This window comes from Macaca nemestrina, chromosome 2 (genome assembly GCF_043159975.1).
Source record: "Macaca nemestrina isolate mMacNem1 chromosome 2, mMacNem.hap1, whole genome shotgun sequence".
In the NCBI taxonomy this organism is placed as follows: domain Eukaryota; kingdom Metazoa; phylum Chordata; class Mammalia; order Primates; family Cercopithecidae; genus Macaca; species Macaca nemestrina.
In genome coordinates this window covers 90,497,891-90,510,142 of record NC_092126.1, presented here as the reverse complement: position 1 = coordinate 90,510,142, position 12,252 = coordinate 90,497,891, and the positions used below count along the sequence as shown (strand labels likewise).

General features: G+C 38.5%; 1 long non-coding RNA gene and 1 other non-coding gene across 2 annotated transcripts in view; one reads left to right on the top strand and one right to left on the bottom strand.

Moving 5' to 3' along the window:
• LOC105489986 (uncharacterized) overlaps positions 1-12,252 on the bottom strand; it is a 312,911-nt gene that overhangs the window by 119,831 nt on the left and 180,828 nt on the right. Inside the window, exon 3 of the long non-coding RNA XR_011619910.1 lies at positions 4,752-4,894. This is a non-coding gene — a long non-coding RNA (uncharacterized lncRNA). The remainder of the gene's footprint in view (positions 1-4,751; positions 4,895-12,252) is intronic.
• Positions 9,990-10,122, top strand: LOC112428064 (small nucleolar RNA SNORA18). The gene has a single exon (XR_003019931.1). It is a non-coding gene; the product is annotated as a small nucleolar RNA SNORA18 (small nucleolar RNA).

Here is a 12,252-nt window from a genome sequence, read left to right as displayed (position 1 = left end):
TAGACTATACCATACAGCCTAGGTGTGGAGAAGGCTATATCATCTAGGAATGTATAAGTACACTATGATGCTCGCACAATGATGAAATTGCCTAACAATGCATTTCTCAGAACTTTTTCCCATCATTAAGCAACACATAGCTGTATTTGGTTATTTCAGCTGAGGTGTTAAAATTGATAACATCTAATGCTTTACCCCTTCCATCGAGTTTTCCCCAGTCTGTTCTCTGCCAAATTAATCTTTTCCGGGTTTGTGTCCCATAGTACTTTGAAGCTTTCATGTAACACTTAACCACATACTATCCTTACTCATAATGTTTTGACCCTTGTTTGTCTCCCCTACCAGGGATAATTTTCCTTTGGCAGCAGAGACATATTCACAGTTAACTGTTTATATTTAACTGAACTGAATCAACCTTTTCACGAACAGAATCTTTTGGGGGAAAGTAGAGAAGAAAAAATGCGAAGTTTTTTTTATTAATAAGTGATGACATGATGAAAATATTGGCTTCAGAAGCTGACTGTTTCACTAGCTTTGTACTATCCACATTTTCAGTAGGTTCTGGTTTTTTGTTTTTGTTGTCTTTTTCCATTTTCAGAGATAGTCTTGATACAATGGAAGGGTTTACTACACCAAGTATAAAACCTGCTCAAAAGGCTGGGCTACACTTTTTAAAACCTTCTGATTTTCTAATGCATTTTATTTTTGGCAAAAACTGATAGAAAGTTTTTTGTTTCTATCTTCTGTTTTTGAAAACCCAGAAGCTTCTTTAGATATCAGGTTGTCTTTACTATTCAACATTGCAATGATTTAAGTGCAAATAAACAGGTCATATGGATTAATTTTTTTTTAAAATGCACGAGGGTTTGAACTGTTATGGTCCTATATTATTGTACTTTGACTTTTTCATTGAAAACAAGGTAGACAGACATAAAGATGTTAATGTATTCTAGGCAAAATAAGATTTATGTAGCCTTATCTATTTTTACTTAAAATACTTTTCAATTTTTGGTAACATAATTAGCTGATTATTAAATTCATTAATTTATCCAATAAACCTGTATCAAATGCCTTACATAAAGCTTCATTATCTGTTACATCTCAGCCTTCTTCTCCCCTAACTAGAAAGGATGAATTAATCTTTCTTCTCAGCATTCATTTTCATCTCTTAAAATGTTGTTCTTAATTCTTTTTTTTTTTTTTTGAGACGGAGTTTCACTCTTGTCCAGGCTGGAGTACAGTGGCACGATCTCGGCTCACTGCAACCTCCACCTCCCAGGTTCACGCCATTCGGCTCACTGCAACCTCCACCTCCCAGGTTCACGCCATTCTCCTGCCTCAGCCTCTCAAGTAGCTGGGATTGCAGGCACCTACCACCATGCCCAGCTAATTTTTTGTATTTTTAGTAGAGACAGGGTGTCGCCATGTTAGCTAGGCTAGTCTCAAACTCCTGACCTCAGGTGATCCACCCGCCTCGGCCTCCCAAAGTGCTGGGATTACAGGCGTGAACCACCAGGTACAGCTTCTTAATTCTTAATCACAGTCTTCATCTTCAATTTCATAGCAAAAGATTTATTGCAGAAGAGTGACCTAATTCCTCTTTTCCATCAAAATCATTTTATAAAACCAGGAACTTTCTCAGGATCTATGAAGTCTCCTGGAAATCTATGGTCCCCAAATTGAGAAAACAACCTTAGAAATGACTGGCATGTATTCCAAATGTAGGGGGAAAAAAGTAAAGCTATAACTCCCTGTTTGGGCAAAGATACACAAATTCAGGCAATCTCACTCATTGTTGGTGGCTGTTATAATTGATTAATTTCTTTGGAAAGAGACACTGGATATTAAGAACTATAAAAATGTCGATATAGCTGTATGTTCTCTTTCGCAGGTGCAAAATTAACCTGTAAAAATTTTATAAGGATCACTGAAGTCAGATTTTTACCATGGTGGGCCCTGGCTCTTCCCCCTAGACAACAGAATCTTTCATTGAACTGTTACAGTATAATTATTTGGGAGGTAGAGATGATAAAGGATAAAGCTGTTCAGATATTATTTATTAGTAGTATTGATTATTTACATGTAGCCTCATTCTCAAAAGGATTTCAGGCTGCTTTCAGAGATATGTAAAGTGTAAAAGTAAAGAAAGAAACCAGGATTAATGAAAGATGATAATGGAAAAGTAAGATGAAGCCAAAACCAAGTTGAGGACAACACAGTAGAGCCTTAAATTTGGAATTAAGCTTCTTACCAGATAAGCAAAAAGAAAAGGCATTCGCAATGTCTGAGAGAAACAATTTACTTACTGGAAGCACTGTAGCCTTGCCTGACATTAAGTCCTGAGAGAAATTTGCACATGATCTTACTAGGAATGAGGAGACTGGACTATACCGCATAGGCACCTCCACTATCTGCTCCAATCATTAAAAAGCAACAACAGGCCGGGCGTGGTTGCTCACGCCTGTAATCCCAGCACTTTGGGAGGCCGAGGCAGGCGGATCATGAGGTCAAAAGATCAAGACCATCCTGAACATGATGAAACCCCACTTCTACTAAAAATACAAAAATTAACTGGGTGCGGTGGTGGGCGCCTGTAGTCCCAGCTGCTCGGGACTACAGTGAGCCAAGATTGCACCACTACACTCCAGCCTGGGCGACAGAGCAAGACTCTGCCTCAAAAAAAATAAATAAATAAAAATAAAAATAAAATAAAAAAATAAAGAAAGAAAAGAAAAAAGAGAAAAAAAAAACAACAACAGCTCTGGAGCCCAGAAGCCTTGAGGGCGTGTCCGTCTTCACACAGAAGCTAAGAGATAGTGAGTAATGTTTGAAATTCATGTTGGGAAAAAAATGTGCCTTGTTTTCTCTCTGCCTCTTTGTGATCCTAAAATTTCCATACCATTGAGATAAAAAGAACCAGTATACTCTCTAGCCCAGACAACCTAAGCCCCCCTTGGTCAGACCTTTGCATATTAAAGTTAAGAAGTTAAATTTAATAATTTATTCAAGGATTTGTTTCTTTTCTAACTTTAAATGGTAACTGGAAACAAAAGGCTAGCTAGCTTGAGAAAAAATTATAAAGACATGGTGGAAGTAACATTTAAGTAGAGATACTTCAAACCCACTCACATTGCTGGCACAAAAGTTCTTTGTTATCTATGTGATGTTCATCAGAAGAGGAACAATAATATTGGCTCTGCACCCATTATCTTAACTCCTTCTACATTAACCAAGCCATGATTAAGAACCCAATGTCCAGTTTATGGTTCTGCTAAGTAAACCACAGGAAGAGGTAGGAAAGTAGATTGTTGGTATGTAATAAATGCTATAATTAGGCTATGAGGAAAGGAATCTGGCAGTCTTTATCCTGAGAGAATATTAAAGTCTGGAAGGACGTGGCATGGAGGTGTTCGTCATCAGTGACGGACTGTGAGGTGAGATGAGAACATTCTATGGATTTAGATGATCCCATGTGAAAGTAAGTCCCAGCTTGGCCACTTGATTATTATTTATTTTATTATTATTATTATTATTGAGATGGAGTTTCGCTCTTATTGTCTAGGCTGGAATGCAGTAGCACAATCTCCCACCTCCCGGGTTCAAGTGATTCTCTTTCCTCAGCCTCCTGAGTAGCTGGAATTACAGGCACCCAACCACACCCAGCTAATTTTTGTGTTTTTAGTAGAGATGGGGTTTTACCATATTGGCCAGGCTGATCTTGAACTCCTGACCTCAAGTATCCACCCTCGGCCTCTCAAAGTGCTGAGATTACAGGTGTGAGCCACCATGCCCAGCCTCAACCACTTTATATATGAGGTAACTAATTTAACTTACTCACACTTGTTTCCTCATCTGCAAATTGTGGGTAATAACACTTTCTCAGTCGGTGCATTGTAAGAATGAAATAATCAAATATGGAAAACACCTAGGAATAAGTGCTTAACATGCTGTAAATGCTCAGTAAGTAGTAAAATCAAGGTTTCTAGAAGAGAATAAAATACAAATTACCTTCAATTGCAGGCAAAAAGACTTTGGTATGATTAAATGACAACTTCATAACTAAATGAGGAGAGGAGGGAATTATTGGTTCTGTCTGGTTAATCACCATTGTATACCAAGTACCTCACACAATTTCTGGCCCACGGTAGCAGGTCAATAAATATTTTTCTTTTTATGTTTCCATTCCTTTCACTTTGTTTCCCCTAGTATTAACATTATATATCACCCTAATACAATTATCAAAACCAGAAATCATATATATTTTTGAGTGAATATTGAATATATTTTTAAATAATCAAAAATAGGGTAATTATCCTTGTATCTGGGATTATTCTTTCAGGAAACACAAGACAGGAATAAAAAGTCTCTGAGTCAGAATTTCAAAATTGCTTTTGAGAATAAAAAACAATCCTTTTCATTAAAGTGGGGGCTTTAATGCAGACGCAGTGAGGTGAACTGCACAACTACTGCACATAAAATGTAGGAGCCCAATATTTGATCCCTTTGATTCATCAGAGTTTTGGGCTCAAGAATCACGGTGAGACAATGAACTTCAGCTTAGTGAGCAAACCAGGATTTACAACAGCAAAATATATAGGTGCAAATTATGTAGAGCATGAGTTATTCTTTCTTTTGTGAACAAAGGACATTTTTCATAGCATAAGTCTTTGTTATGAATATCTCTATATACTGCATAGACATTTTTCACACCCCCACCAATTTTGTGAAGAGACAGTAAGTCAGGGAGTTACCTAATTTGTGTCAAAAACAAGGAAAAGATGTGTCAACAAGAGCATTTTTTCTTTTTTCCATTCCAGTGACAGGTTAGCACTCCAACTGTTGCTGATCTGTTGGAATTTCCCGTTTCCTCTTTCATTGAAATGTTTTCTCTTTTCTGTTGAAATAATAAATTGGAACCAGTGAGGCAGGGTAGGACCTGACAACTCGGGACAGCAAATGGCATCTATAACAATTGTCCACAGTATACAATGGATGTAGTAAAATCTATCTATCCAGACTCAATAGAACCAGATTTTTTCTTAGAGATTCACAATAATAACTAGAAGTTAAAATCATAAGACTTTGATCATGATATGAAACAAATTAACTTATGCCCAGTTTAGTTTTGGTGTTAAATGACATCTTTAAGAATTGTTTGACCGTGAATGAGATGAAGGGTAGCCTTCTGTCAACCAAAATAAACATTTCCAAACATTCTAGATCAATAGATGATTCCTCCGTGTATCTTTTTTCTTCCCCCTCTTTGTTCCTCCCACTCTCCCATTTGCTTTCCTTTCCTTCTGCAAGATTGCTTTCCTGTCATTGCTTCTTGCACCCCAGACACTCTGGAGGGACACCTTGATTGTCACCGAAAACTCACCTAAACATTTGTTCACAGACAATGTGCTCAGGAGAAAAGAAGCAGTGGAGCTGTTCTCCATTTAGTGCAGTGTAGAGAACATCGCCCTGGGGGAAAAAAAAAAAAAAAAAAAACAGCTGGAGCTAGCCACCATTCTACCAGTAACTTTTTATGAAACTATGGGCAAAATGTTTAAAAGTCTTGAGGCATAAGCTGCTTTTCTGAAAACTAGGGATAGTGATCTCTCCTCTGTCTGAAGCTCATCTCTTGAGAGTTTTACAGTTATAATCAGAAAGGGCCCTCCCATACCTCTGTTCTTTTTTTGGCAGTGATCTTAGACTCCAAAAGCTGCTCTGTGGAGCCTGCAGTCAGTTGTGTCTGTGAGCAACCACTTTAGTCACCACCTGACTAACCACGTGTTTCCAGAAATGTACTCTTTATTCAAAGGCTTCTTCAAAGAGTATCTAACAGTAACTCAGATACATGGTATTTACTTGCTTTGAGTGACTCTTCAGTACTTCTTCTGATATGGTTTGGCTGTGTGCCCACCCAAATCTCATCTTGAATTGTAACTCCCACAATTCCCGTGTGCTGTGGGAGGAACCTGGTGGGAGGTGATTGAATCATGGAGGCCGATCTTTCCTATGCTGTTCTCATGATAGTGAATGAGTCTCATGAGATCTGATGATTTTAAAAAGAGGAGATTCCCTGCACAAGCTCTCTGTTTGCTTGCCACCATCCAGGTAAGATGTAGCTTGCTTCTCCTTGCCTTCTGCCATGATTGTGAGGCCTCCTCAGCCACGTGGAACAGTAAGTCCATTAAACCTCTTTCTTTTGTAAATTGCCCATTTTCTGCTATGTCATTATCAGCGGCATGAATACAGACTAATACATCTCCCTTCTCAAAAAAACAAAAAACAAAAAAAGAAGAAGAAGAATTAGAAACATTTTTTTCTCTCGAAGACATTTTCTTATTTATATAAATTCTGTCTCTCAACCAAATCTGAGTGTCTTTAACATTCTGTAAGCAGACATTTTTTAATACACTTTACCCAGCCGCAGCCCAATTATTAATTTGACAGAAAATCACTCAGGACAACAGAAATTGAGTCCCTAACACCCACCAAATATTTAAAAGTACATAATGTTGCTATGTGAAGATACTCAACAAATATGGAACATAGTTTGTGATTTCAAAAACTTTATAACCCACATTGGGAAGATAATATTCATTGGATTTTAGAATAAGAAAGGATTATAAGTCCGCTATTTTCTAGATGGATCAGGAAATAGCCTACCATCCCAAGAATAAAATAGAGGGGAGAAAAAGATGATTTGACCACTGCAAAATAAACTAAGTTCCCTTTCCTACCCTCCAATGCTGTTATGCTGCACAGATGATCAGCAGAGGCCATTGTGGCAGATCCTAGTGCAGGTCTCATGTCGCTGGTTGTAGGCATCTAAAAAAGGAAGAGCACTGCAGAGAGGGCTCCTGCGTGCCTTCCAGCATTGGAGGCATATGAAGCCTGCAGGAAGGGGTGGAACAGGCACTTTGATGCGGAGGTGCCAAAGGGGTCTTAGATCAACACGCTCAAGCAAGTCCAGTTACAGCTATGGAACTGTGACTCCTGGACCACAAAGTGATCCATCCACAAGATGATTTGAGAGGTTTATATCATTTTGTCATTTGTTGTTTCTGTTTTTTCAGATATGACTGGCAGTCACTATGTGACATAGCCAAATCAATCTGAATGTATTATTAAGTAGTATTTTTGTTAAACTTTTAATTTTAGCTTTACTGTAATATGCTTGTGGTGTGCTTTTTATATTCCTAGGAGTAGTGCAAAGGGAAAGCTCTGCCACCTGACAATTTCCCATGAAAGTAATTATCTGTTGGTTGTACATGGATGCAAATGCCACAAGAGCTTTTACTGCTAGAGGAGTGGGAAATGGAAGAAAAGACCCAGAGATGAGAGAATACTAGAATGGAATGTAACATCAAGACACATATTTGAATTATTAAAAAAGATTGAAATACATTACAACTGAGCTACAAGGATATCAGAGGCCAACACCTACAGAGAAAAATTCAATATTAAACAAGTGATGGCAGCTTTAAGTTCAATTGGCATTGAGAAGTCTCCTTGGGCAGGGAGGAAGCAGAACAGGCACTGATGAGGGTTAATATTCAGTGGAGCTAGAAAAGGCAATCCTCTATGATCCAAGACATTTTTTGCTCACCTGCTGGATGATATTTAAAATTTCTTTGACTTTAGTATTTGGAATTTTGCTTCAATGCTTGATTAAACATATATTTGTGGGTTTCAATAGCCATTCTTTTTCTCTGTACCAGACAGATCAAGTGAAGTAGTCCCATTCAGGAGAAGTACCACCAAACCAGTAACCAGAGACATTCATTAGGGTCTACCTAGATTTGAACATGTTTGTAATTAATACCCTAGGATGGCTATTTTTATGTGTCAACTTGACTAGGCTATGATACCCAGATATTTCATCAAAAACCAGTCTGGATGTTGCTGTGAACCTATTTTTTAGCTGAGATTAACATTTAAATCAGTAGACTTTGAATAAAGCAGATTGTTCTCCATAATGTGGGTGGGCCTCATCCAATTAGGTGAAGGCCTTAAGAGAAAGAAAAAAAAAAAGACTGCGATCTCCTAAGGAAGATGAGATTCTGCCTCCAGACTGCATTCAGACTCAAACTGCAATGTCAACTCCTCCCTGTGTCTCCAGCCTGCTGGCTTTCCCTGCAAATTTCAGACCTGCCAGCACCAACAATCATGTGAGCCAATTCTTATTTTAAAATCTCTCTCTCTCTCTCTCTCTCTCTACAGACACATGCACACACACACACACACACACACACACACACACATCCGATTTGTTCTGTTGATCAGGAAAACCCTGACTAATGCATATCCCCTGTAACCCCTTAGGGTTTAGATACAGAACTTGAAATAGAAAGAAATTTATTTGAGTGATGAGAACACATGGACATACAGTGGGGAACAACACACACTGGGGCCTACTGGAGGGTGGAGGGTGGGAGCAGGGAGAGGATCAGGAAAAATAACTAATAGATACTAGGCTTAATACCTGGGTGATGAAATAATCTATACAACAAACCCCTATGACACGTTTACCTATGTAACAAACCTGCATATCCTGCACACGTACCCCTGAACTTTAAATCAAAGTTAAATAAAAGAAATTTATTTGAGTATAATAAACTCAGAGATTGAGTAAATAATAACCTTTTGTTAAACAATTTAAATTAAACCTAAATAACTGATTAGAGGAACACTAAATATTTTTGAACTAAGTTTTGAATACGGGATCCCAGCAACCCAATCTTGTTACCTAGATTCATGATTATTCTCTTTCCTTTTTACCTTTTTGTTTTATGGTCTATTGTCTTGTAAGTTTCTGAACTAATAACTGGTAGTCAGCTCTGGTGGAGGTTTTGCTATCTCTCCAGAAATTTCTTACATACTCCCTCTGCATTCTCTTCCTTTCCTGACTATTCTTTTCTTAGAAAGGAGTCGCATTGTGGTGAAAAGATCAATGTCTTTGAAGTAAAAAAAAAGAAATGTTCATTTGAATCCTGAATCTGAAGAAAACACCAGCTGTGGAAACTTGTCCAAGTCATTTAACCTCTCTAAGCCTCAGTTTTCTCATTCCTCAAGATCCTCACAAAGACAGTACTCAGATTAAATGAGGTAACAAACGTTCATACCCTAGTGTTTATATAGGAAGGCACTGACTTCCATGTGAGGTGACTGAAGCCTAGTAAACAAGCTTCTTGGTTTCTTTACTTAAAAAGTCCCTGATCGTAAAAATATCAACAAACATGTAATTTAGAAAGCAAAGAACATCTCTGCTATCCTTGGCAGCTGCAAAGAAAGTCAAAAGGAATATATTATTCAACGTAGTCTAACTTCTCTAACAAACAACTCCCCAGTTGCAGCAGCTTGACATAGTGAAATTGTTATTTCTTGCTCATGTCACAGTGCAGTGTGGGATGATGGAGGGACTCTGTTCCACATTCATTCATGAACCCGGGCACCTTCAATCTTGTGGCTCCACCCTCATATTGGCCCTTAAAGTTCTTTCTTTTAAGGTAGCTAATGAGAAAGAAAGGCAGAAAAGAGAACCTGATGACCACACAAAGGAAGTGTACGTAGGTCATTTCTGCAAGTGGCGTGTGTTGCTCCAGCTCACACCAATTGGCCAGAATGCCACTGCATAACCTTACCTGGAACATGTAGTGTCGCCCTGTGCCCAGGGAGACAAAAACAACAATGTTGGTGAACTTGGGCATACATTCCTGTCTCAAGAGCCATAAAGACCTGTTAGATTAGTTCTTTCAGATTTGTTTGTTCTTAACTGTTTACTCTCCATTACTCATGCATATCCTTTGATCTATGTTCAGGCCTTTGATTTTATGTAAATGCTTAGGCGTACACATTTTCCTATAAGCAGAACTTAATAATGAGAAAAGAGGTAGACCAGAAGTCCCTTAGTGTCTAAAGTAGAAACAAAAAGATAGCTGTTAAGACAGAAGATAAAAAATAGGGAGTCTCAGAGTGCAAAAGGAAGTGATACATTTTTTGAGGTCTATCCCGATGGGACTTTTCCTGGAGGCTGCACGTTGTTGGAAATGCCTCATAGAGTTAACTCTGTGGTTTTACTTTCTTCACAGGACTCTTGTTAGATCTGTGGGAAGGAACTACAAGACAGTTGCTATAAGTATGAAAAAGACAGTTACTAAATGTATGAAAGACCTGGTAATTTACTTTTTTACCTTGGGTATTGGCATATTCCATATTCTGCAATATTCTTGAGTGTGATCGCTTAGGAATGAATATGATTTGAACTCACTCAGGTTTAGAGAGGTGTCAAATTGAGAACTAGGCAGATCCACCTACACTAAAAAATGACCCTAAAGTAAATTGGTTGAAGAAATTAGATCTTAAAGATTCCTGATTTTTCCAAAGGTAAATTTTGAAGTCTTCATCAGTATATCCATATTAAAAGGAGATGACAGAAGCCAAAATCAAAGAGTTATGGCCTGACAGGACAACTGCATTAAAATAAGCATCAGTTTCATTCCAAAGGGCTAACTTGAAGATAAATCTTTTGAAGATAAATTTTGACTGCAGCTCTTTAGAGGATCTAAAGTGACCTTGATGGACAGTGGAAGAAATTGCAACATGGAATTACTTGAATAAAAATCTATTGATTTTAAATAATTTCGCCTAATGTTACATATACACAGTTAAAACGAAAACACCTCTTTACACTGTTAAAAAAAGAAAAAGAAAATAATAGATTTTCACATTGCCCCACTGATGCCATCAAAAGTCTATATAATCACTAGAGTCAAGTATTAGAAATGCTATCTTCTGTGGCCACATTCCCTTGCAAGGCCCATTAGTCCCTAAATTGTCTCCCTGGGCACATGGCAACACTACATGTTCCAGGTAAGGCTATGTGTTGAGAAACAGTAGTGCTGGCTAAAGCCTCACAGAACATCTGGTGAAATTAATCTATTTGCAGGCTGCAAATGCCTATAGCAGTTGATGACCGCGATGAAAAATGCTTTCACTTTCATGGACTATTTCAAACTTCCAAGAGAAGTTAAGGTGAGACAGACTCCCTAGTTCCCCATCTCTTTTCCTTTCTTCTGGTTCCTATCCACATTCCGTACACTGAAAAAGCCCAGATCTTCTCCTGTACCTGCCCTATGTGCTCTATCCAACCATCCTTAAAGCAAGGCCTCTGCCAAACAAACAGAGTGAGGAATCACCCATATGGCACGATGTTTGTCTCGACATCACGAGTGGAGACCAAAGAGGCTTCCCCACACTCCCATTGCAGATCTATCAGCGTTCTCCTGTACAACTACAGTGCCAGGACATTCCAATTTTAGCTGTGCATTGGAGTAGGGCGTTGAAGGCCTCATAAAAAATATAGCTATCTGACAGCACTGATAGTCAAAGCCACTATCTATTAAGTGGTTACTATATGCTAGTGACTTTATATATGCTAGGTTATTAATCCCACCACAACCCTAGCAGTATTATTACTTCCACTGAAAACTGAGTTTTAGTGAGGTTAAGCAAACAGCCCAAGGCAGCATAGCTAATAAAAGACAGAGCCAGGATTTAAACCTAATTCCATCTGACTCCTCCTACATGAAACAATTATAGCAAACATTTGTTGAAAGCTTACTACATGCCAATCATTGTTCTGAGCTCCTTACTTGTGTTAACTCATTTTATCCCACAACAATTCTAGGAAGCAAACACTGCCATTACCACCGTTTTGCAGACAAAGGCACTGAGAGTGAAGCGACTTGCCCGAACCCTACAAAAAGTCAGTGGTTAGAGCTGGGACTGCAATCCAGGGCTCTCTGTATTGAGACCAATCCACTCTTTTTTCTTTTTTTTTTTTTTCCATTTTTATATGTTTTAATTGTAAAATTTTCAATAATTCCTACTTCCATGTCATCACCTAGATTTAACAACTATTGACATTTTGCTATATTTGCTTCAGTTTTTGTTGAAATACTTTAAAATAAGATATCATAGTATTGGCCAGGCATGGTGGCTTACCCCTGTAATCTCAACACTTTGGGAGGCCAAGGTGGGCGGATCACCTGAGGTAGGGAGTTAGAGACCAGCCTGACCAACGTGGTGAAACCCTGTCTCTAAGGGTTGTATCTAAAAATACAAAATTAGCCAGGCGTGGTGGCGCATGCCTGTAATCCCAGCTATTTGGGAGGTTGAGGCAGGAGAATCGTTTGAAACTGGGAGGTGGAGGTTGTGGTGAGCCGAGATCGTGCCACTGCACTCCAGCCTGGGCAACAA